The 23,227-nt window shown below is 38.9% G+C and overlaps 3 protein-coding genes and 1 long non-coding RNA gene across 11 annotated transcripts in view; 3 read left to right on the top strand and 1 right to left on the bottom strand.

Annotated features, from left to right (window-relative positions):
• LOC145447787 (uncharacterized) overlaps positions 1–23,227 on the top strand; it is a 277,603-nt gene that overhangs the window by 7,762 nt on the left and 246,614 nt on the right. Inside the window, exon 3 of one of the 3 annotated variants that reach the window (XR_013917746.1) lies at positions 727–1,495. The exons of 1 other annotated variant lie outside the window; for it this stretch is intronic. This is a non-coding gene — a long non-coding RNA (uncharacterized LOC145447787). Of the gene's footprint in view, positions 1–698; positions 1,496–23,227 lie in introns of those variants that run through there. One more of the 3 variants, XR_013917738.1, reaches the window with a different exon arrangement.
• The window catches only part of LOC145437364 (uncharacterized), a 264,350-nt gene that overhangs the window by 27,550 nt on the left and 213,573 nt on the right, over positions 1–23,227 (bottom strand). The gene's annotated exons all lie outside the window — the stretch shown is intronic.
• Positions 1–23,227, top strand: part of LOC145438686 (uncharacterized) — a 403,715-nt gene that overhangs the window by 287,316 nt on the left and 93,172 nt on the right. The gene's annotated exons all lie outside the window — the stretch shown is intronic.
• The window catches only part of LOC145439227 (uncharacterized), a 462,343-nt gene continuing 443,567 nt past the window's right edge, over positions 4,452–23,227 (top strand). Inside the window, exons 1-3 of one of the 2 annotated variants that reach the window (XM_080316875.1) lie at positions 4,452–4,592; positions 5,266–5,367; positions 7,294–7,311. The gene's annotated coding sequence lies outside the window, so the exon portion shown is untranslated. Of the gene's footprint in view, positions 4,593–5,265; positions 5,379–7,293; positions 7,312–23,227 lie in introns of both variants that reach the window. The other variant, XM_080316760.1, reaches the window with a different exon arrangement.

The following is a 23,227-nucleotide window of genomic DNA, read 5'->3' as shown; positions in this document are numbered from 1 at the left end:
TGTGGATACAAAAGTATTCTAAAATGATTATTCTCAGTGGTATTGCGCTCTAAATATGAAATGGCCTTCAATTGAAAATTAAATGAAAAAATAATATTTGACCGCTGATATTTTCTTCAAAAAGCCTCCGTACTGCAAATAAATTTTTTCCATAACACCGTGTTCCACTCCAGTTGTATCCATGCTTCCACGGCTGCGCAAATTTATTCATCTGTGTGTTGAACAACTCTCAGGTACTATCTCCTTGCTGCTGAGCCATGGGTAAATGATGCCAGTTCCAAATATTCCATGTGCCTCTCTTACAGACCACTACAACAGGTTGTGAGGTCATAAATACGATAACATATCACAGCTTGAAAATCACCTCTGTATTAATAGCTCAATATACCTCAATATACAATCATTGGCATCTCGGTATCAGTCCGACACCCTGCCAAACTTGATAGGATCAAGACAACTTCCAACATGCTTCTGACACAAATCCGACTGTTTGAAATTTCCGTCGGGCGCAGTCCTGTTAAGAACCACCAACTTGATTTTGATTCTTGGGTTTATTTTCAAAGGGCTACAACTTTGGTGTGGGTTGAACTGTATTTTACGTTCAGATGTACATAGAATGTACGGTTGAATTTTTACGATTTTTTTTCTTAATTTATCAACAAGAATTATAGTTGTGGTACTTATTTTCACTTCCGAAGCCTCGAAACCTTATTGGCGGTATTGTAGCATACGGAACATTTAGTACAAAGCTACGAAGGTTACTGGACGAAGCACATTTCCGAAGTCATGATTATCACACAACATTGTCACCGAGTGGAATGAAATCAATATGGTCGAAAAGTATACCAAAGCATATTTTATAAGATGGCTAACAGGCAATATATTCTAATCTTTGTGGTGACAAAACCGGTAAGACATCGTAATGACTGATACTAGATTACTTGATATGGCTCGAAGCATATTTCGTGATTCAGAATCGATTCATTCAGGTACTCGATTTTTCTCAGCCCTAGACAGTAGACACGATGCAGAAAGATACGTAACGAATTTCTAATCACCTCAAAATTTGATGTGTATTTTCTCACAAGAGGACTAGCCTACAACTTGTTGCATTTTCAGATTGAGATGTGAAATTGTAATAGATTGGGCAGACCATGGCGTGGCACGATATCATAAACTTCCGGATACCAGATTTTGTCAAAGTAACGTTCAGCTTGCGATACATTTGTATCTTATTGAATCATCATAATTTCTAAGCGATATTGTTCCCGTATGACTACTAATCGACCACTGGTTCTCAACCGTTTTAGCTATTTAATGGCTATCAACCATCAACTTGTAAAGTTTGCATTCAATGTTACAACTTGAAGTTTACTGTGAAAATTATTACTTGAGTAGCATCTGACTACATTTTAATTCCTGAAAATTTTCAGTACGGTACCATACTTGAACTGCATGATGAACTTCTTGTTATGTTTTTAGACAACACACAAGCCAAATTGTTGTGTATTTACACAACACACAAGCCAAATTTGAGATCAAACTACTTCTCTCATAATTTGAATTTTGAAAAGTTTTAATTGGTTTTAGGATAAGTTGCATCACTTATTTTAGTGAATGACTGCCGCCTGTGTCACAGTATTTGAAAATAGTTTTGAAGATGCTACCTGTGTATTGTGTGTTAGTGTCATGAATCATTTTTCTCTAGTCGTGAAGCTACGTCAAAATCATCCACCTTTGGTTAACCAATTAACACTAATGGAAAATCGCAATGCTCACTACATTGACCAACTGTGTCTTTATGTGTAGGAACGCAAGCCGCTGAAGTTCTCAGCGCAATAGAATGGAAGAAACGTGGATCGATAGAAGAGGCAAAACGGGCCAAACTGAAAAATCCGAACGTCTCTTTCTCTACAACCGGACTTTGTGTTCGAAACTTCCTAGAAGTGTCGTCGATAAAAGTTGAAGGTATGTCAACAACACAACTGTTAGCATGTTTTGTAATGACCTTGGAGCAGTTGTTCCTAACCGGTCTTCACACGACAACTCCAGGGGTTGCGATGAGCCACACTTGGACAAATAGATCATTTGCAGCCTTTTTAAATCAGATTGGAATTAGAATGCTAGCTGAACAGTTTTTGACAAATCATGCTAGAATTAGAATTATAACTGTACATTTTTTTTTAACTAGATTAGAATTAAAGTATTAGCTACACAGTTTTAACAAATTAGATTGGAATCAGAATTACAGAATTCGCAAAATCTTGATAATGTGATCAAGTGCAATTCATATCAGATCAGACCTCAATCTCATAAGTTTGAGAATGTCAAATGTCTGAACGCCAACCTTGACTCGTTTCGCTCGCTACAGTTTTCTTGTAGCATTTTACGGAAAACCAGAAATTAGATCAGAATTATAGTTAGAGCAATGAAACATTTTACAAACTATATTAGAATCAAATTACACATATTTTGCTCTAATCAGTGTAATTAGTCAACTAGAATTATATAGTTGTCCACGTCATGCTGAGCCAGTCTCAGGGTTCACGGTAAGTCAAAACACACAACGGACTCTTACAGAAGTCACTATGATATACAGTGCCTGTAATCAGACTTGGACTAAATTAGAGTGAAATGCAAGTAATCTAATTGTGATCTAATTTGTGACATGATCTTCAGTTCTAATTATAATCTAATTGGTTAAATGTTCGTATGCTCTAATTTTAATTCTAATCTAATTTATTGTTCTCCTGAAAATGCCTCTTTGTCCGAGGCATTTTGCAACGAGTTAACAAGGATATCCCTCTCGCATAGAAAAATCCAGTGCCAAGGCGCCTTACTTACATCGTAAAATCATAGTAGGTATTGTGGAGTGGTAGTAGAACTGGAAACGTCTTAAAATTACTCAATTGAGTAGTTTAAAAAAATAGATTTAGTAGAGGTGTCACTTATAATTAGTAGAAGTAATTTTCGCAATTACAGATACAGCCCCGTGAGAAACGTGAAATGAAATGACGAAATCTGCAATTTTCAAAAATGAAGTTGGTATCGGCGATGCAGGGTTGTTTTTCCTTGGTGTCATGCCAATTTACCTCATAGAAGCCATGAAAGATTATCCCATAACTATTTTTTGCTGTAGCTATTTTTTACCCGTACCTTTTTTTCAGAAAACTACCGTAATGATTTTTTCAATAACGCCATGTTCCACTCCAGTTGCCTCTTTGCAGCGCGAAGCTATTCATCTGTGTCTTTAACAAGTCTAGTTCATGAGCCATATGAGTGAATGATGCAAAATATCCAATTTCTCTCTCTTCTGCGCAAAACCATTACAACAGCCCGTGCTTTCACAAACACGCTCACATATCACAGCTTGGAAATTGCCTCTACGGATAGCTATGCCTCAATATACAACCGTTGGCATCTCAATATCAGTCCGACCAACTTAGGAATATGATAAAGTGAAGGTAATTTTAAGATAGCTCAAGACACGAATCCACCTGGCTTCAACGTCATTGAGTTATTGCGACCCCACAAATAATTTGGGTGACCCCGCCCGGGGTCACGACTCACAAGTTGCCGATGACTGATCAACGTCCGTCATCCGAAAATCAAAATGAACTCAAAGTGTATTCACGGCAAGTGCGTGGAAGTCGAAAGCAAACATGAAAAGTCGAATTTAATGAGAAACTTGATGCTTCCTTTTTGATATTAAATGCATTGTGCGTATGGTCATCAGATGCATGTTCGTTGTTTTCCAGCACATATTAGTATATTTCAATATGTTGCTGTCACTTTGACATCTTGTATTCAGATCTCCATCGATTCTACCATTAACATGTGCAGGGGATGTGCTCTCGTCCTATTCAAGACCTCACTTTCGAAAAAGTGGCAAATTGCATCGACTCGCTGAATGGTAAAGAAAACAGGGGTAGATACATCCATGCTTACTTTTAAACCACTATTCCGGCACCGTAACCAGACTTGTACAAACTACTGGATTTCCAAAATCTGCACTCGCTTTGCAAAACTTGCTACTTCAATCAGATCTAGAACTAACGACGTTTGAAAATCTGATGCCGTACTAACTGAAACACAACGAACTAATAACTGATAATAATACAAACTACTGAAATACAAATGAACTGAGAAGTATTGGAGATAGAATTGACTTTTCAAAAGGACAGGGTTTCGAGCTTGAAATAGATGGAGTTCTGACGCTCAAAACCCATCCTCAAAACAAGTGGAGAAGACATCCATCCCTCCCCATCCTAATTTCAATGATCACGACAGCTACTGGTTGGAATTGAGTCAAATGTGGTGAGCAACATTTTTTTCAAGATAATTTGACGATTAAGTATATGAAATTTGAAAAAATTCGCTAGTTTAACACCCTTATTCTACATCTCTGTCCGTAAACATATTTGTGACTGTTTGGCCACCATTGCAGAGCAACAACCTGGACAGTAATGAGATTCAAGTTAAGGAAGTTGTGAGCAGACGTGAAAGGATGATAAATCAGCAGAACAAGTAAAATAATGAGAAGGATGGCAAGAGGAATTTGTATCTCGGCAGAAAAGTTTTTGTTCGACCAGGTATGTGCGGGCTGATATTCAGCACAAACTCGTCAGTGCTATGGTGCTGACCTACTCTAGTTCAGTAAACGCAAGATCATTGATTGAATGGGATTCGTCGCTCTCACAAGTCACACCAGCGTATCGAGAACAATCCGAACATTTGTAAAGTATACAGCGATTTATAGAGACACCAATTTCTTGATGACTTGACTTGATTTTGCTTCGAGTCACGAGTCAATCCGCATTTCTGAAACACCGATTCAAGTCATTTTTGCAAAGTGACTCGGTTCATCTCAAAACTGTCCGCCAGACCACTTCAACAGGCTGTACTTTCGCAAGCACGCGGGCGTGTCTCAGCTTGAAACTTGCCGCTAACTATACCTTTGCCTCGATATAGAACCGTCGATATCTGTCTCACCAACTGACAAATATGATAAAGTGAAGGCAATTTTGAGCTAACTTCAGACACAAATAAACCTGCTTGAACTCAAAATTTGTTTGTGGCAAGTGTGTGTAAGTCGACGGCAAATATCAAAAAGTTGGATATAAATGACAAACTTGCTGCTTCCTTTTTGATATCAAGTGCGTTGTACGTATGGTCATCAGATCTCAGATGCTTGTACATTATTTTCCTGCATATATTCATTTAACTCAATACGTTGCTGTCACATTCTTGACATCTTCTATTCAGATTGCCATCAATTCCGCCTTCGGCATGTCCAAAAGATGTGCTCTCGCTCGATTCATGGCTTCACCTCTGACAAAGTGGCAAATTGTATCAACTCGCTGAAATGTAAGGAAAACGTGAGTAGACTCGTTCATACTTACCGTACTGTATCGTACTGTAACCAGACTTGAATAAACTACTGGATTTCCAAAATCTGTACTCGCTTCGCGAAACTTGCAATTTAAATTTGATCTTCGATACGTCCCCCTTTTTGATATTGAAAGATTTCGCGCCCCCTTATCGTCATATCACAAACTCAATCAGAACGCAGCCGATCCCAACGGACAGTTTGATGGCATGGATGGTATTGATCAGTTTATTTTTTACCTGAAATCGAAAGATTTTGACCTAAAAAATCTAAATTTTGACATTTTCCTCCTAAAAAACCTGACCAAATTTGATCTAGCGTATACAAATTAGTTGTTTTCCCACATAACGTTAGAATTGTACTACTTATCTTCACCTCTGATTGGAACTGTTTTGTTCTTACGAAGTAGTTTATCTTGAAAATTTTATTTTGCTGATATAACTGAAAAACTTTTACATGAAAAAATTTATTTTAACGAAATCTGGCCCTATGAAGCATTGCAGTAGTAACATTGCGTATTATGGTAGAAATAACTAAAATGTTTAGAAGTACAACGCTTCTTGATATAAGTACCATGCATTGCCCACGCAGTGTTGCTTCAGCTAGGTTATTGCGGTACTTTGAGCATATCACCATGCAAACCTGTTTGTATCATTTGAATGTTTATGAATCACAATGAGCAGACAATGGGCCGTCTACAACAGAAGGCCTATAAAGTAGGCTGCAAGCGGTAAATTTCAGATGATAAGTTCACTGACACTGCAAAATCTACAATATAAACGAAATGCAGATTGTAAAAAAGCTGTATATAACTTTGTAAACAATTTTGACATTTTTGGATATGTAACAAAAATCGCCCTAGTTATGACTGTTGATGTGAGAATCCTCTAATATGGAATTGGAAGTAAACTGCGAAAAGCGCGATTTTTTTCGTTCACAGCTTCGCGCCTTCCTTCAGATGGTTTCACGCCCACAGTTTTAGAACCTCTGATCTGAAACTAACGACCTTAGAAAATCGGATGCCGTACTAACTCAAACACAACGAACTAACAACTGATACTACTGTAATACAAACTACTGAATTGCAAATGAGCTAAGTAATATTGGAGATAGAATCTGCATTTCAAAAAGACTCGCTTTCGAGCTTGAAATGCAAGGCGTTGCAACCCCAAAAATTCATTTCCGGTACCCTTTTTATATGCTTAATTTCAGCCAACCTGCATGTTCCAGGTCGAAGTGAGTAGTTTGATTGAATGGTCGATTCTAGTCGTATCGGCTCCTTCCTATCGAGTCTTTTCATCGCAATCTTGTGATGTAGTGAAAATTCATAGTGAATAAGTGAGATAAAAACGTACATGTCAGTCTTGTTCGGCCAAGACAGGGTTGGATTAGGCCTGGTCATGGAAACACGACCGACATGTAAAATGCATGTGTCATACCCTTTTGGCTGTACTTCAGTGCTGCATGGAAACACAGTAATTGTATTAACTGTACAGTTTTGAGTTCAATCCGATTCAACCCACTTTTTTCACTTCTACTCGAGTAATATAGAATGTCGTACTTTTCCTCAGCCCTAACAGCTCCTGGCCGTATTTTCCAAGTATCAGGACTAATGGATGACATACCAATGATGCGGTGACTTCACTATATTTCGAAGTTACAATGAAATGTCTGTCTTGGCCGTCCCAGTATTGAGTCATGTGACATGGTTAGAGTCATACGCAATGACTCGAGTTCAAGCCGAGTCAATACAAAAATTGACTCGAGTCGAGTCATTTCAAGAAATTACTCAAGTCGAGTCAACAACCCTGCGTGAAGCTACTTAAAAAGTATAACCATCTATGGTTACGACTAGTAGAAAAGTGCGATGCTGACTTCATGACCACCTGTGATTTTTTGTGTAGGAACGCAAGCCGCTGAAGGTCTCAACGCAATAGAATGGAAGAAACTTGCGAAGATTGAAAATGCAAAGCGGGCCAAACTGAAAAATGCAACACACAATTCGACTTTGCTCTCACAATCTTCCTAGATGTGTCAAAATGTTGTAGGCATGTCAGAATCAAAACTATTAACGTACCGGTATTTTACAATTAGGAAGATTACAATCTTGAAGCAATGATTTCTAACCGGGGTTTCACACGATAACTCCAGGGGCTCTATGAGCCAGATTTCAACAACTATATCATTTGCAACTTTTCAAAATTAGATTGGGAATGGATGATGGCTAAAAGCCACAATTTTTTTACAAACTATACTAGATTTAGAATTATAATTATAACTAAACTTTTTTTCAAATTAAGATTAAAATCAGAGTTAAATCTACACAATTTTTCAAAGTGAGATTGGAATTAGAATCACTTGATTCGCGAAAACTTGGACATGGGATGAAGCTCAGTTCATATTAAATCAGACCTCAGTCTCATAAGCATGAGAACGACAACGGTCTGTACAGCAAGCTCGACTCGATTTGCATGATACAGTTCCCCTGTAGCATTTTTGGGAAAACCAGAAATTTGATCAGAATTTAAACGTGAGGTTAGAAAAATTCCACAAGTCAGATTAGAATTAAAATTAGAGCAAAAAAACACTCCACAAAGTATATTATAATTAGATTACCGTAATTTCATCTAATCAGTGTGATTGGATACCTACAATTATCTAGTTGTCCTAGTTTGCTCTGAGCCAATCTTGAGTTTCACGGGAAGTAAACACACATCCGACTCATACAACAGAAGTCACACTGATTTACAGTCATGTATTTTGTGTGATGATCGTGTTTTAACAGTTTTGTTTTCCTTAACACCGATGCTTGATGCATAAGTCATTCCGTGCACTAGAGTTCAATAGTAATGTATTAGATGTGTATTGTGATAGGTTTTTTGTGACTTGACAAAAATATGGCGTTCACGAAATTCTTTCAGATTAGTGTAAGGGTTCACCGGGTTGCTATAAGAGGCAGTGTTGGGATGACTCGAGTCAACTTTTTCGAATGACTTGACTTGACCCGAGTCACTTTGCAGAAATGACTTGACTTGACTTGACTCGGCGCTTCAAAAATGTGGATTGACTCGTGACTCGGAGCAAAATTCACGAGTCAATGTCAAGTCATCAAGTAAACGGTGCCGACTAAATCAATGTATTTTGTGCATGTTCGGATTATTCACGACAAGCCGTTGTAACTTTTGAGAGCAAGCAGCCAATCATTCACTGATTGTACGTTTCACTAATACTACATTGTTACATCACAAATACACTGCACGCATACGAAATGATCGCAGCTTGCGTTGTCGTAGTAGCAGTTTAATTTAACAGCAACGAATCGCTGTTTATTGGACGGCTCTGTCCTTACATTGCACGGCGCTCACCTTTAACAGCCCTCTTGTATGATTTAAATCGAACAAATATATTTTATGCATTTACATCCTCACGGATGTGTATAGATGGCTAGTGTATTGTACGATATCAATTTCGTTCATCTTCTCGAGGCTTCGTATTCGATCCTCTATTTTGGATGATAATAAGAGAATGTAGCATGTAGCTCAGAGTTGTCAAACTCAACTGGCGTCGTGGGTCGAATTGAAATATACAGATCACTCGCGGGCTGCACCAGTCAAATGATTCCAAAATAGTACTAACTCTCAACTCAATATATGCACTTTTTCGCATACTCGGAATTGGGTGTTAATGTCAGCGATTTTCTCCTGACGATACAATCACAACTCCGCTGTCGGGTTGTTATAATGTGACCTATGAACATACTCGAAATTTCCTATCTTGAAGGAATATTTATTAATAGTATTTCTTACTACAAATTCGAGAAATGTGTTGGCTAAAATCACGCAATTTTCAACATATACTCAGAATGTCTTCGTGCGTCGTATGTTTGACACCCCTGATGTAGCTAGAGAGTTACTTACGTATTTTATTAGCAGTTTTACGTGTGCGTGAGCGATACAGCGCATTTTTGCATGTATATTTAACTTTATATTCGTTATTTGATTCAAGATCAATGACCAATTGATCTCTTTAACACAGCTAGTAAAATATAATAGATTGAAATGATCACTCATACTTCGAAAATTCAATTTGACTTGAATTGTGACTTGACTCGTGACTTGACTTGACTTGACTTGACTTGACTCGAGTCACCTCCAAAAAACGACTGACTTGACTTGACTCGAGTCACCTTTGAAAATCGAATGACTTGACTGGACTCGAGTCAAAATGTGCGATGACTCGAAATGACTCGTGACTCGAAGGTAGTGACTTGATCCCAACACTGATAAGAGGGCAATTGATTTTCCGGTTAATTTGGACAAAGCAGTGTCTCCGCTTATTTTTGCCGAAAGAAAGCGTAACAAAACTGTCCGAAATAGCATGCTCGACTGTATAGCTTTTCCTTGCTATTGACTAACACGTTTACCTTTTTAGTGCTTCGATAAACTGATGCAATCATGTTTTCAGGGACTTATGTTCCAATGCAAAGATCGGCGAGGTGTAGTTATCACGGAATCTCGAGCGATACGAGATCTGAAGAATTCCAGCGTACATGTTAGAAGTTAGAAGATAGCTCTGATTCGCATTCATCGACTTCACACACAAACAAACGAACACGCTTTGAAAGCTTTGAGAAGTTCAATCGATATCAATCATGACCTTTTTGGACCAGTCACAGGCCAAGAGTTGAATTTTCATTGGAAAACAGGTAAAATTCCTATTGATGCTGATATTTGCGATATTATATCCGACATTAAATTTGACCATCTGCTTTATTTTCTGCCGTCACTTAATCATCTTTCAGCCAATGAGAATCGCTGGTATAGGCTTTCACACTTCTTAAAATAATGTAAATCAGCAAACTTGTTCAAATCACTGGATTTTTGAGATGTGCAACTAGAAGTAGAGTCACAACATTTGAAGATCTGCAACTAACTAATTGAATCGCATGCCGTGTATTGTCGATTGTGGCTAATTAGCAGCACTGATGATGAATTGAAAATGAGCCAAGAAATATTTTCAATACTTGGTGTTATTTTTGGAAATTAATTTGATGACCGTGATACAGACGCTACTTCACCGTTATGGAAAGTTATACGTGAAAGTGCTCGGAACCTATCTCAAAACCAACTTCTAGTTTGCAAAATCCAAAGTCGAAAAAGTAAGTGGTTCTGCCTAAATATGGTTAGCAGATCTAATGAAATCTACTTGAGTACTCGGGAAAAGTATAGGTAGCCTACTTTGATATCGACCGTCATTTTGTCTGTACCTTGTCTGATTCATACATGCTCGTAAAATAGTTGCATGGGCTTACTTGTGTCAGAAATGCATTTTTACTGTGTGCGAGTCTTGGGTTGCGAAATGTAAAGTAACACAAAATCTGGTCGCGCTCTAAAACCTGTGAGAACCACTGCTCCAAACTATTGACATCTCTAATAGCCTTGGTGCTATTTCTGAAAATATATTAAGATATCGGATACGAGGGCTGTATTTCTCGGTCATATTAACCGATTCCTACCTTCTAGGATAGCTCCTGAAATCAAAGAAAAGCGTACAGCGGAATTTCTCACAGAACGGAAGCTAAAAAACGAAATGACTTCTCAAATGATTCCGATACTCAATAGAATCCCAACCGACATCGTTTCAAAATAATATTCGTCGGAAGATTCGGTCACTCAAGAAAAAAGACGGAATAGCAAATACCGGCTTGTGTGCCCGAATCAGGCCACCAGAATGATACCTGACAGGTTTGTTGAATTTCAGTTATCTTAGAAGACCTTACAAGGTAATAAGATATGTGTCATCCAGTTTAAACGGAAATTTTACGTCACGCCTTCTCTGAACTTTACCCGATTCAAAAATATCTTACTTCCACAACATCCTGCAAATGTGGTGTAACATATAAGATGAAGCACTGGTAAAAGGTTTTGTCATTTTGATTTTGTGTCAGCAAAGTGGTATGAGAGAAGCCTGTCCAAAAAAATCATAAAGAGAGGCGATAACTGGTTTTTAAAGAGAAACTTTGCTTTCCAAACACTTGAAGTGGGTTTTCTCTATCAATGTCACTTCAAGGCAGTAGTGAGTGAACTGCCAGATGCCAGTAATCTAATTTTAATCTAATCTGAAAGACTGTCTCATCCTAAACATTGATCCTGTGGGGACGTCCTGGGCCACTTTGTCTTGGCAGTGTCTTGGCCATTGCATGTCAAGACAATATGCTTATTAATATAAGCAGACTCTCCCTCTATGGAATGCTGTTGCCATCGCAGAAGCTGTTTCAGTTCGTGTGGAATTGTTGGTCACATGCGAATAGCTTATTTTGAAACAACAACAATAATAATTTGAAAACTGAAATCAATTTAAGCATTTCAAAATGATTTATTCCGCGTACTTCCAAAATCTCAAATCAGATCGACGGCAATTGCGGTGGCTTCTGGTATAGTAAAAAAAACGAGCCAAGCTTGGTGTAGGCCTATAGACAATTTTTGCAAAATCAGTAATTCTAATTCTAATCTAATTCAGAAAAGTTGAAAATGGGGGGTAGAGGTCCAAGTCCGGTGGATTTAATCAAGTTCGGACTTGACTGTTGGAAATATTTCATGACTGAATTACAGCCAATGTACACTCAACTAATTGACAATTTAATAATTGTATGTACTATATTCAGGATCAAATCAAGGTTCTTACGGCAACTGTTGGGCACTGGCTTATACAAGAATGAAGAGTCCAAAACACATGTTAGAGCAAATATAGGAAACACTACATTCGTGGAAACATTAATTTTTACGAAAGGCATGGCGTAAATTTTGGAAAATTGATGTATATTATTGGAATGAATGACCCAATCTCAAGGATATAGAACTATCGAACTTTGTATCCCTATGAAAACTACTACACCAGCTGTTGAGTTACTTTGAGGTACAGAGCCTCAATATAGAATTGGATGGTGTATTCATATTGAAATGAACCCCAATATTTTCAGCTGGCCCTCGTCAGAGGTATTTGTCAGCAACTTGTAGTTCATTTTAATATGGATATACTATTCAATTGTTTACATCATCTGTACTGTTATACCGTTTTTTCAATGCCCCACAATGTTCCAGCGCCCACTATATCACCCCGGAGTCGCCCCCCCGCCTTCAAAGTACAAACCGCATCCAGAGGGCGTAGGCGACACGGTTAAGAATCGCTGTTGTACAGGAATTCCACTTCCAGCTAGTTACTTGTACAATTTGATTTTCAAAAGTGTAAAGCTGTTTGGGGATAAGTTGCATCACTTATTTCAGTAAATTACATACCCCTGTATAATATGAATTGAAAATATTTTCGAAAATTCTTCATACATTTTGTGTGTTAGTGTCATGAATTATATTTCTTAAGACATGACGCAACTTCGTAAGTGGCCACCCCAGCTCTGATTGCCCTATCAAAAGTTCTACAAAATTTCAATGCTGACGTAATTGACCATATGTCGTTTTCTGTGTAGGAACGCAAGCCACTGAAGCTCGGCACAATAGAATTGAAGAAATTGGAAAAAAACGAGAATGCAAAACAGGTCAAACTGAAGAATCCAATCGTATTTGTCTCTACAACTCGATCTTGTGTTTAAAAAAGAAAGATTCGGGCCAAACGATGGCACGTATTTTCCAGTTTTTATTTTTGTTTTTATTTTGAATGTGCTATTTGAACTGAAACGACTCACTTTTCAAAATCCGCAACTGGAAATTGAAACTACTCAGAAACCGGTTGTTAGTTTCCGGCAACTGACTAGATTATAAGCTTGTACAAGTCTACAATTAAATAGTATATTCATATTGAAATGAACCCGAATATTTTCGGCTGACACTCGTCAGGGGTAATCGTCAGCAACTAGTAGAGAATTGGAAAGAACATTGTATATCAACAGTCGTATCACAAAATATGACGTCACCAGCATGAAATTTCGAATGAGAGAACGTTCAATGTACTATTTTTAGGTGATACACGAACTCCTTTTGTTGACAGAGTTTTGGTTGGTGTATTTTGATAAAAGTTGATTCCAAGGCACACAAATGGAATTGTGAACGACCTCGACCTACGATTCGAAATCGGTCGTCTCGACTTGTACAAGTCTGTGTACTATTCAATAATTAAAGACCTTGTGAGGCAGGGTTGTAAACAAGTCACAAGGCTCCGAGTCACAAAACAATCTTACTTTTATAGTTTTGAGTCGTATCAAGTCGAGTCATTTTCTATTTACCCCCAAGTCATGTCCGTGTCCAAGTCATCGAGCGGGGGGTCGAGTCCGAGTCGTGGTATTATGACCCGAGTCCGAGTCCAAGACATTGTGTTGACTGCTCAGTTTCCAGTTGAAATCTGATTCAATCAACATTTTTTAAACTCTCTTAGGTAGTATTGAATAGTTCGCCTTTATAATATACTTTCCTTGCTTTTAGCTTTTTCTGGTCGCATTTTCAAGTACCAGTCCAGTACCAATATACGAAGTCCCAATAGTGTAGTTTCTTTACTATTCTTCGCAATTACAATGAAATGTCGGTCTTGACCATCTGAGTTTCAAGTCATGAGCAATGGCTCGAGTCCAAGTCGAGTCAACACACAGATTGACTCGTGTCGAGTAATTTCCGTAATTTGATAGAAGATTCGTTCAAGTCGAGTCATAATAAAAGTGTGACTCGCGTCATCACAACCCTGGTACAATATTGTAAAAATAATAATATTTTTTGATAAATTACCTCGTACTAGTCCGGGACTAGTTACCAGTAGGAGTTAATTTATCAACAGAACTTATGGTTTTCATAATATTTTTTACACTGCAGAAACCTTGATTCTCGATGGCTTGTTAAGAGCATACCGAAATAGTCCTTCAAACCTATGTTGGTGGAAATGACATATTAGTGAAGTCATGATTGAACGACTACCGTACATAATTTTATTAGTCGACTCTCATTAGAATTACTACTTGATTCACATCCGTGCACTCTGATCTGACGGACTCTCTATATACCGCATCTGCTGGTAGGAATACCTGGGTCAAAAAGCCTGTTCTAGATTCATAGGTTCATTGATTCTACCTCACACCAGCACTCTTGACTTTTTTCCAGTGGATTGCAAGCCGAAGATGATCGCACATAACGTGTCATGTAAAGGTCTACTCCTCCAATGCATCATAAGCTCATCATAAAAGCCAATTGCATGCAAATCTCAACCGGTCAGTTGAAATCTGACTCACATCATCAATGTCCGACAGACATACTGGGTAGGTTAAAAGTGAGTATAGTATAAATTTGATTTTTTATTAAATCAATGATTCCAGATCTAAATATTTAGTATTTTCTCTCCACTACCAGTAACAACCATAATATACCCATGTTTGACACTCGTTAAATGCTTATTGAACTGGATAGGCTAAAACACAGTTCAGGGGCTATTTTTCAAGTACTAATACGCGAGACTTGAATCAAGTCGAGAAGAATGTCTTGAGTCACATGAGATGGCCGAGCCATGCTCAATGACTTGAGCAGATGTCGATTCAATACACGAAGTGACTCGGGTGGAGTCATTTTCCATTTTTAGTATAATGACTCGAGTCCGACTCGACAACTCTGTCTCTACCATAGGCACTTAACTATTATTTGCGGGATCGATGACGTCACAAATGTCTGACATCATAATACGTGAGAATTGACAAATGAGCCGATTTAAATTGACCAAAGTACCGTCAATTTATTAAGGTTAAGTACATGTAGCAATGCCGATAATACATCGATCAAGTCGTTGACGCAACATCGTAAGTGGCCTCCCCCTTCCATTGACATGTCGAAAGTGCTAAAAAATTACAATGCTGACGACATTCACCACATATCGGTTTCTGTGTTGGAATGAAAGCAGATAACTGACCTTCGAGCAGTGGTTCCTAACCTGATGTAGCACGATAACCCCACAGGTTCTCTGAGCCAGACTTGGACGACTGCATCATTTTGAGCTTTTCCGAATTAGATTGGAATTACAATGATAGATATGAGAGTTTTTGTTACAAATTAGACTAGAATTAGAATTAAAACTGAATAGTTTTGTCTATATTAGATTAGAATTGAAATTATTATTATTAAAATCGATCTTGACTCGTTTCGCACGATGAAGTTCGCCTGTAGCATTTTCGGGAAAAGCAGGAATTAGATTGTCTTAAGTTTGAGTTTGAAAACATTTCTCAAATTAAACAAGAATAATAATTGATATAAAGACCCATTTCACCAATTTTATTTTATTTAGATTAGTCCATTTTGACAACTCTAATTATCTAGTTGTGTAAGTCTGCTCTGAGCAAGTCTCCGAGTTAAAACACACACACAGCTCATACAGTAGAAGTCATACTTATTTAGAGTGATATATTTTGTGTGATGGTCATGTTTTAACGGATTTGTTCTTCCAGCAGTAATGCACAATAATGTACAGATCATTTTGTGCACAAGTATTTATTAGTAATGTATTAGAATCTACCGTGTAGATTTTCTTTGCTAGTGACAAACACGTTTACTCAACGAATACTTCGATAAACTGATGCCAATCTATTTTCAGGAGCTTCTCTTGTCCCAATTCAAAGATCGTGCGGCGTAGTTATCACAGAATCCCGAGTGAGTTGTGAACAATTTCAGCAAAGATGGAGTCGGACAACCACTCTGATACGCATTCATTAACTTCACCAGGCATGAGCATGCTTCGATAGCTCTGAAGCGTTTTAATAACAATCCTGGCGTCTTCAGGTCAATCAAGAAGCCCTTAGTTGACTTCCACTGGAAAAAAGTAAAACATTCATAAGTAAAGTAGACATTTTGTGACTATGACATAAACTTTTCTCGTTTCCCATTTCATTTTCTGTTATCATTTTCCCTTCACAAAATTTGATCAGCATCATTCAGCCAATGTGCATAACACTCCACCGACTTCCTAAAATAATACATACCAACAAACTTGCACAAACGGCTGGGTTTTTCGAGATGCGTAACTAGAAATAGAACTACAGCAATGAAAGATGTACAACCAACTAGATTGCATATTACATGCGCTGTCTTTTGTCGATAAAAACTATATGGAAAATGCGATAAGTACAAATATGAACATTCCATGCAACTAAAAGAATATATTGCCCGTCAATGAAAGTTAATTTAGTAACGGGAGTTATAGTTACGATAGTATTTGGAAGCATTGGTTGGCCGTGTCGTGCCATACGGAACATGTAGTACAAAGCTCCGAATGTTATTGGGATTAACATATTGCTGAAGTCATAATCAACCCACAGTATTGTCACAAAGTGCAATGAGATCGGTGTTGTCGAAAAAGACCAAAGTACAGACATTATAATATTTGTAGTAGCGTAAAAGGTGTATAAATGAACTTTGACATCTTACTTACTATTATTTTGTCGTAATAAGTGATACTCGTATACTCGAATAGAAGACTAGGGTATCGATTTTGTACAGCCCTATTGGCAAGGCTCGCATAATTTCACTACTCAACTCGAATCATTAAAATTCATACATGATTCGGATTCAAGTAATATGATCATTATGCCCAGCCCTATTCATTAGTAGCAGTCTTTACTATTTTGGGGAATTGTTCCGGTCGTTCAATGTTATTAATGGTAAATTATGTTCCATGAAAGGCAGCTTTAAGATGAAATCGTCGGGGCTACTGCTAAGTATAGCCAATGTCATTTGGCTGTTTTCATAGCCGAATAGTTGAAATCTGGCTGCATTTTATAACAGTCGGGTGCAAAACATCAGTATATTGCCGACAAAATATATTTGCTGAGAAAAATTGTGTTCCAGGCACAGGTCAAACTAGTCGCGGTCGGTACTCATATATAGAAGTACGGTAGAAATTGCGACTTACAAGTAAAGGAAAGAGTAAGTGTTCTAGGCCCAGCTTTGCCTAACAAACTGAAAACTGTCAATTAGAAGTAGTCTAAAATCATAACCACTTCAGTAAGTAGTACAAGTAGGAAAAATCTAATTAATCTAAGTACTACGACAAGTAGAAGTACTACGTTACTGAGCAACTCTGGTTTTTAGAGCAGCCTATTCTTTGAATTCATTTCCACTAACATTCGTAGCCTTGTGTCGCACGTTTTGCATGCTGAGACACAATCGATCAATATATACAGCCTTCCACAATGGAAATAACATCAAAACTACAATTTTCAACGATAAATTAACTCTTAATAGCAACGAGCTTATCATTTCAGTGTTCGAAATAATCGGGTTTCATTTTCCGATTCCAATCTTTGGAATCAATTCTCGATGCAGACTCAAGAACTCAAATCATTGTGCCAAGCCCTACTAATACGTAGCCTACTAATTTTGGAAATATATCAAGTTAACGCGATACAATGACGATTTATCTCGCTCAGGTCAACCGATTCCTACATTTCAGGAAAGCGCTCGAAATGAACGAACAGCGTGAAGCAGATTTTCGCCCGAAGCAGAAGCTAAAGAGGAGATCGGTTCGTCAAATGATGTAGATCCTGAATCGAACCCAGCCCGAAAACGTTGCAAGAGAAAGTCGTCGGAAGATTCGATCGCTCAAGAGAAAAGACAGAAAACGTTACAAAACTCTGGAATGCTACACAAGAAAACGACTCAATCTGCTGATTCATCAAATCCAACAAGACTCCCGATTGTAGGTAGCGACTGCACGACAGTTGCTCGTAATAAACTGCCATTATCCAACCATCCGTTCGAGAGACCGGGGCAAGATTTTGCAGCAAAGTCGCCAGCACAGAAACTCAAAAGTGAGTCCGAGCAGTGGAACGTCATACGAAAGCACCGATAGCAAAAGGTGGACAAGAAAATACAGGATTCTGGGTAGAGGCCCAAAATAGCAAAGAAAGGCGAGTGTTTGACGATCTCGTTTACAAACATGCTCACGCCTTCTCCAGTAAGCTGGAATCAAAAAACGTAGGCTAACCGGTGTTTGAAGCGTATCGCATTTGGAAGTTGTTCTTTTATGCCGACGCTACACACAACTAACCTACTGTTACATGTCTAGTGGCTGCATTGTGGGACGATATATAAGTCAAGAAATCAGCAGGGTCCTAATGACTCCAGTCCGACTTGAGTCGTGATTTTTAGGTGACTCGATCTTACTCGAATCACATTTATTCGATACTGAAAATGACTCTGCACGAATTGAGTCAATTAATTCTGTATGGACTTGACTTGTTTTTGATTAATAGCACCCGACTCGTCATATGATTCGGCGAGCCAAGACAGGCATTTAATTGTAATGTTGAAGGGTAATCAAGTTCCATAATATAGGTATTCTGTCTGTGAGTAGTCTTACATAAAAATTTGCGCTAGAAAATGTTAAGAATGATGATAATCGGCATATTATGAGGCATTCGATAGGTCTACTACCCAAGCAGAGTTGTACACAATAGGGTTAAACCTGACTAGAACTCGGTGCCGATCACTGAACACAATGACTTCGACTACTCCCTCCACACCACGACTTGAACCCTTACTTGACAATGGGATGAATCGACTTGACTCGAGTAAAAACAAAAATGTAAGGTTGACATGTGACACGTAATCTTGTGACTTTGTTACCCTGTAATTCGTGCTTCTTGGTGCTAAACCAGGTCGATTTATAAAATGTAAGGGTAATTTGGTTTGAGTTGCAGTTCGCTGACCAGATTATTATGTATATTTTCGAAATCAGCGCGGCAGCAGCTTTCAGGGTTGCTTTTGATGAGTTTTGCATTAGGGTCCAAGCATTAAAACATTACCATATCCCAGGGTTGTAATCAAGTCTCGTGTCGCAAGTCAGTTCTACTTTTATGGTCAGAACGTTTTTACAACTCTGTTTGGTTGAGATTTATTACCTTGCATTGTGTGGTAGATTACTACTTTTCTAAATTACAATGATATGCTTGTCTCAACCGTCCGTATCTTAATTTTTAGGACTTGGTCGAGTCATGTACAGTGACTCGAGTAAAAGTCGAGTCATTTTCCATACAGAAAAAATCTCGAGTTAAGTCTAGTCATTTCAATCCTGCCATATCCATTTACGTAGCTACCATATATTGCTAGTCACGTACCTTTGGTTGCGTACACAGGTCAACACAATTTTTGGTGACTTTGATCTGACAATTGATTTTGACTTTTTGGCGCTGAATTAGGAAATGACTTCCATTTTTCTCTATCACGTCAGGTTTTTGCGTTAAACACCCACCACATTGTCTCATAACCCACATAATAGCACTAGTTTTATTATTTCGAGTTTATTGTTTAAAAAGTTTCAAAAACCGCAAGCTGTCGAATGTAAATCAATAGACTTCAAATAAACATTTGCACTGCTTTATTTGGTTGATCTAAACCAGTGGTTCTCAACCTTTTTCACCTCGCGGCACACTTCGAAAATTAACAATAGTTCGCGGCACACTAGCACAGTGGTTCCGGACTCTTTTGGCTTATGGCACAGGCAAACTACCAGAATGCGTATAGAAGCAACCATCGTTTTACAGAGGTGGTCACTGACAATTGACGAAGTACTGCTACCTTTTCGGAGCACTCAAGTAGGCGTTTCTCTGCGTGAGTTTTCTTTTATCTCTGCGGACATCTCACAAATGCATCTACGAATGGTATCATTTGACATGGGAATCGTTTTCAAAACATTTTTCTACAATTTTATTGCGGGCCGGAAGAAGAGCTTTCTCCGTTTACGTGTGAGGTTTTGAATTATCAGCTATTACCTCTGTTACCACCAGGGCTTTGGAGCAGCCGTAAATATAAACTGCTCCAGCTCCGGCTCCGGAGCTTTCTTCTATCATACATTAGCTCCGGCTCCAGCTCCGGAGCCGCATTATTACCACTGCTCCGGCTCCAGCTCCGGCTCTGAAATTATCGAATGGGCCTGTCTACATCAGGGGTGACTAACCTGCGGGCCAAATGTTGCCCGCGAGAGGGTTTTGCGTGGCCCGCGAGGTAATTTCCTATTATATTATCGTAAATGAATTGCGCAGATTGTGAACTGGCGATGCCAACCAAAAATTACAAGTCTAGCTGCGACACTTGGGATGTTGATGACTAAAATATCAGTTCCGACGCATTGGCAGATCCAGGGTCCAGTCACATTTTCAGTAAATCGTCGTACATTACAATAAACTAAAATAGTAGTGAAATTTTTCTTCACGCTTCGCATGTTTGTCACACGATTTCTTGCTTGGCAGCCTACTGAAAATGAAAAAAACGCCTAATTTACCCAATTGAGTCTAATTGTATTCGCAATTACGGGAGAAAGTCTTTTCGCGTTTGCGCTCGCATAAAGATCGTCGACGGTGAAATGTAGGGGTAGGCACCAAATGATTGTCGCATTTTATCGGAGACCTTCGATATCGATGTGGCCAGACGCCGAATAGTCGTGTCATTGCAAACTGAGCCTAATGGGCGGTATACAGTAGGCCCGCAATATACTCAAGTGATAATATATTACTGACCTAGTTTATTTATAAACTTTGAAAATTTTACCCGCTTGGCGCGGCTAGTGGACCGCGCACTCGTTCGTCAATTGCATGTGCCCATTTAGCCGAAAAGGTTGGCCATTCGTAGTCTATATAGATTACTAATCTACCCATAGGTAAGTTATCTACAGCGATATATAGAATTAGAGTTCTATATATCCCTGGTTATCTATAGTAATCTAGAGTCTGTCAGCCGTCAGTAACATCCGATGTAGCAACAAAGGCATAGGTTCCGCCGTGCTTGCTTCTGGCGTCATAAAGAATACTTGTCAATTGTCGATAACATCATAGTTGCACTAGAACGCACTTTACTCTCTGCCATTGCTGTGCACAGCATTAAAATTCAGGCCTGCTGTTCAATTATGATAAATCAGCAGATGTGGCTGTTGCACATATAATAGCATCTTATGAAATACGTCGGAGCTGGAGCTACTACTCAAATAACGGGATCCGGCTCCGGCTCCGGCTCCGACTGACTTTTATGTAGAGCTCCGGCTCCAGCTCCGGCAAAAATACACGGCTCCGGCTCCGGCTCCGGCTCCAAAGCCCTGGTTACCACATAACTGGCCTGCTGAGATCTCGTTTGAACTGCAGGTTCAGCTTAATTCCATAACATTGACTTGACAATAAAGTCTGCCCACTAACCGCATTGTCGATGTAATTACCCATATCGCATCGAAGAGTCCATCACGATCGCCACTAACAAATACAGAGGTGTTTATACAATATACATGGATGGCAAACGCATTTCCACGCAGATCGTGTAATACCACATGTGAGGATAGTATACCTCAATAATCTTACTGGCAGCCACCCGGAGTTCACCTGTAGTTCCTACAAATCGGAATAATAAACCTCAGCGGCGGGGAAATTTGTAACTGATATAATTTGATCAACCTTACTTATCAAATTTCGAATTTGTCGCCGGTAACATAACATTGCGCACTGAGCCTTCATTTTACCTGCACTGCTGACACGCTACCTAATAATCGTAATGTGAATGGCTATGTTGACAATTCTAATTTTTAAACGTGAACATCACTTTCAAATGAGTTACTTTCTCGATGGTGAGAATGCCTTCCTAGGTGTTGGAGGTTTATGTAGGCTCCTACTCGTCCTCCGATCTGCAAAGTGTCTTACAAAAAGTGAGCCGTGCTATAAGTTGGCATCTCAGGAATCAAAATATGTAATATCGGCATGGTGTAAAATCATAATCGATGACGCAGACATGGCAAGAATACGACTAGAAACATAAAAAGGCCATCAACCTGCGTCATGTCCCTGTTCTACCTATGGTTATGATGGGAGTCACTTCGGCCACACCTCAATATCACTATAGATTACTAACCTACGTAGTAGGTCGTCGTAGGTTAATAATCTATAATATCCTATTACCCGAGTTTAGTTATCACCGTCCTAAATGCTACTGATGCTACTATGTGGGTAAACTAGCATAACACACCCATTGACGATGGATGCCCCAATTTGATTCATGGCAGTGCAGTAGCAAGTTACAAAGCGTTGCAGATTTATTAGATTATCCGTCCCTATACGTTGCTGTGCTCAGAGCGTCTTTACAATAAAAAGCCCAGAGAAAGACCCAATCCATGACATAATGGGGATGCCAGATTGAAATACTAGATTGAGATACCGTGACTATACGGTCGCCTCGGCATCATTATATCTGTTCACTGCATCGGATTGTGCATCGCGTGTCTTGATCGGGTAAATTCAATAGAAAAACCACCAACAATGACACACTCACAATTGGGATTTTCGTTAAACTTAGACATAGTTTACCACATTTGCTCGCGGCACACCTGAGCAGTCCAATTGGCACACTAGTGTGCCGCGGCACACCGGTTGAGAACCACTGATCTAAACTGATATTGCATCTACAGCAGTGGTTCTCAACCGCCGGTCTGCGACGACATTCCTGCCAGTCCGCCGAGTATATCACAATTTTATATCTTAAATTGAAGATGCAATGAAAAAGGCTTGTCCGTTGATAAAATAAATAAAACATCACATTTTAAACTTATTCAGAACTTCGTGAGGTAACATTAGGGCTGGAAGCATGGTCGATTTGACTTAAAGTTCAAAACGTGTCATTTGACGACATGCGAGCGACATAAGTACAGAACAGGTACGTGCTGACTGATCGCTAAACAGCACAGTTCGCGCGAGCATTCGTCTTCGATCCATTCATTTTGTGCAGGACCATAGCCGGGGCATCCAAAACTGTCCAATTTGAGAGGGGCTGAGCTTAAAAGAGCCCGGAATTATTTTGCAAATGAACATTAGGGTTGTAACTAAGTCACAAG

This window comes from Botryllus schlosseri, chromosome 1, assembly GCF_051294905.1.
Source record: "Botryllus schlosseri isolate E-star chromosome 1, Bs_hap1, whole genome shotgun sequence".
Taxonomy (NCBI): domain Eukaryota; kingdom Metazoa; phylum Chordata; class Ascidiacea; order Stolidobranchia; family Styelidae; genus Botryllus; species Botryllus schlosseri.
Note: the sequence above shows the minus strand (reverse complement) of the source record. Positions and strands in the feature narration are given on the sequence as shown.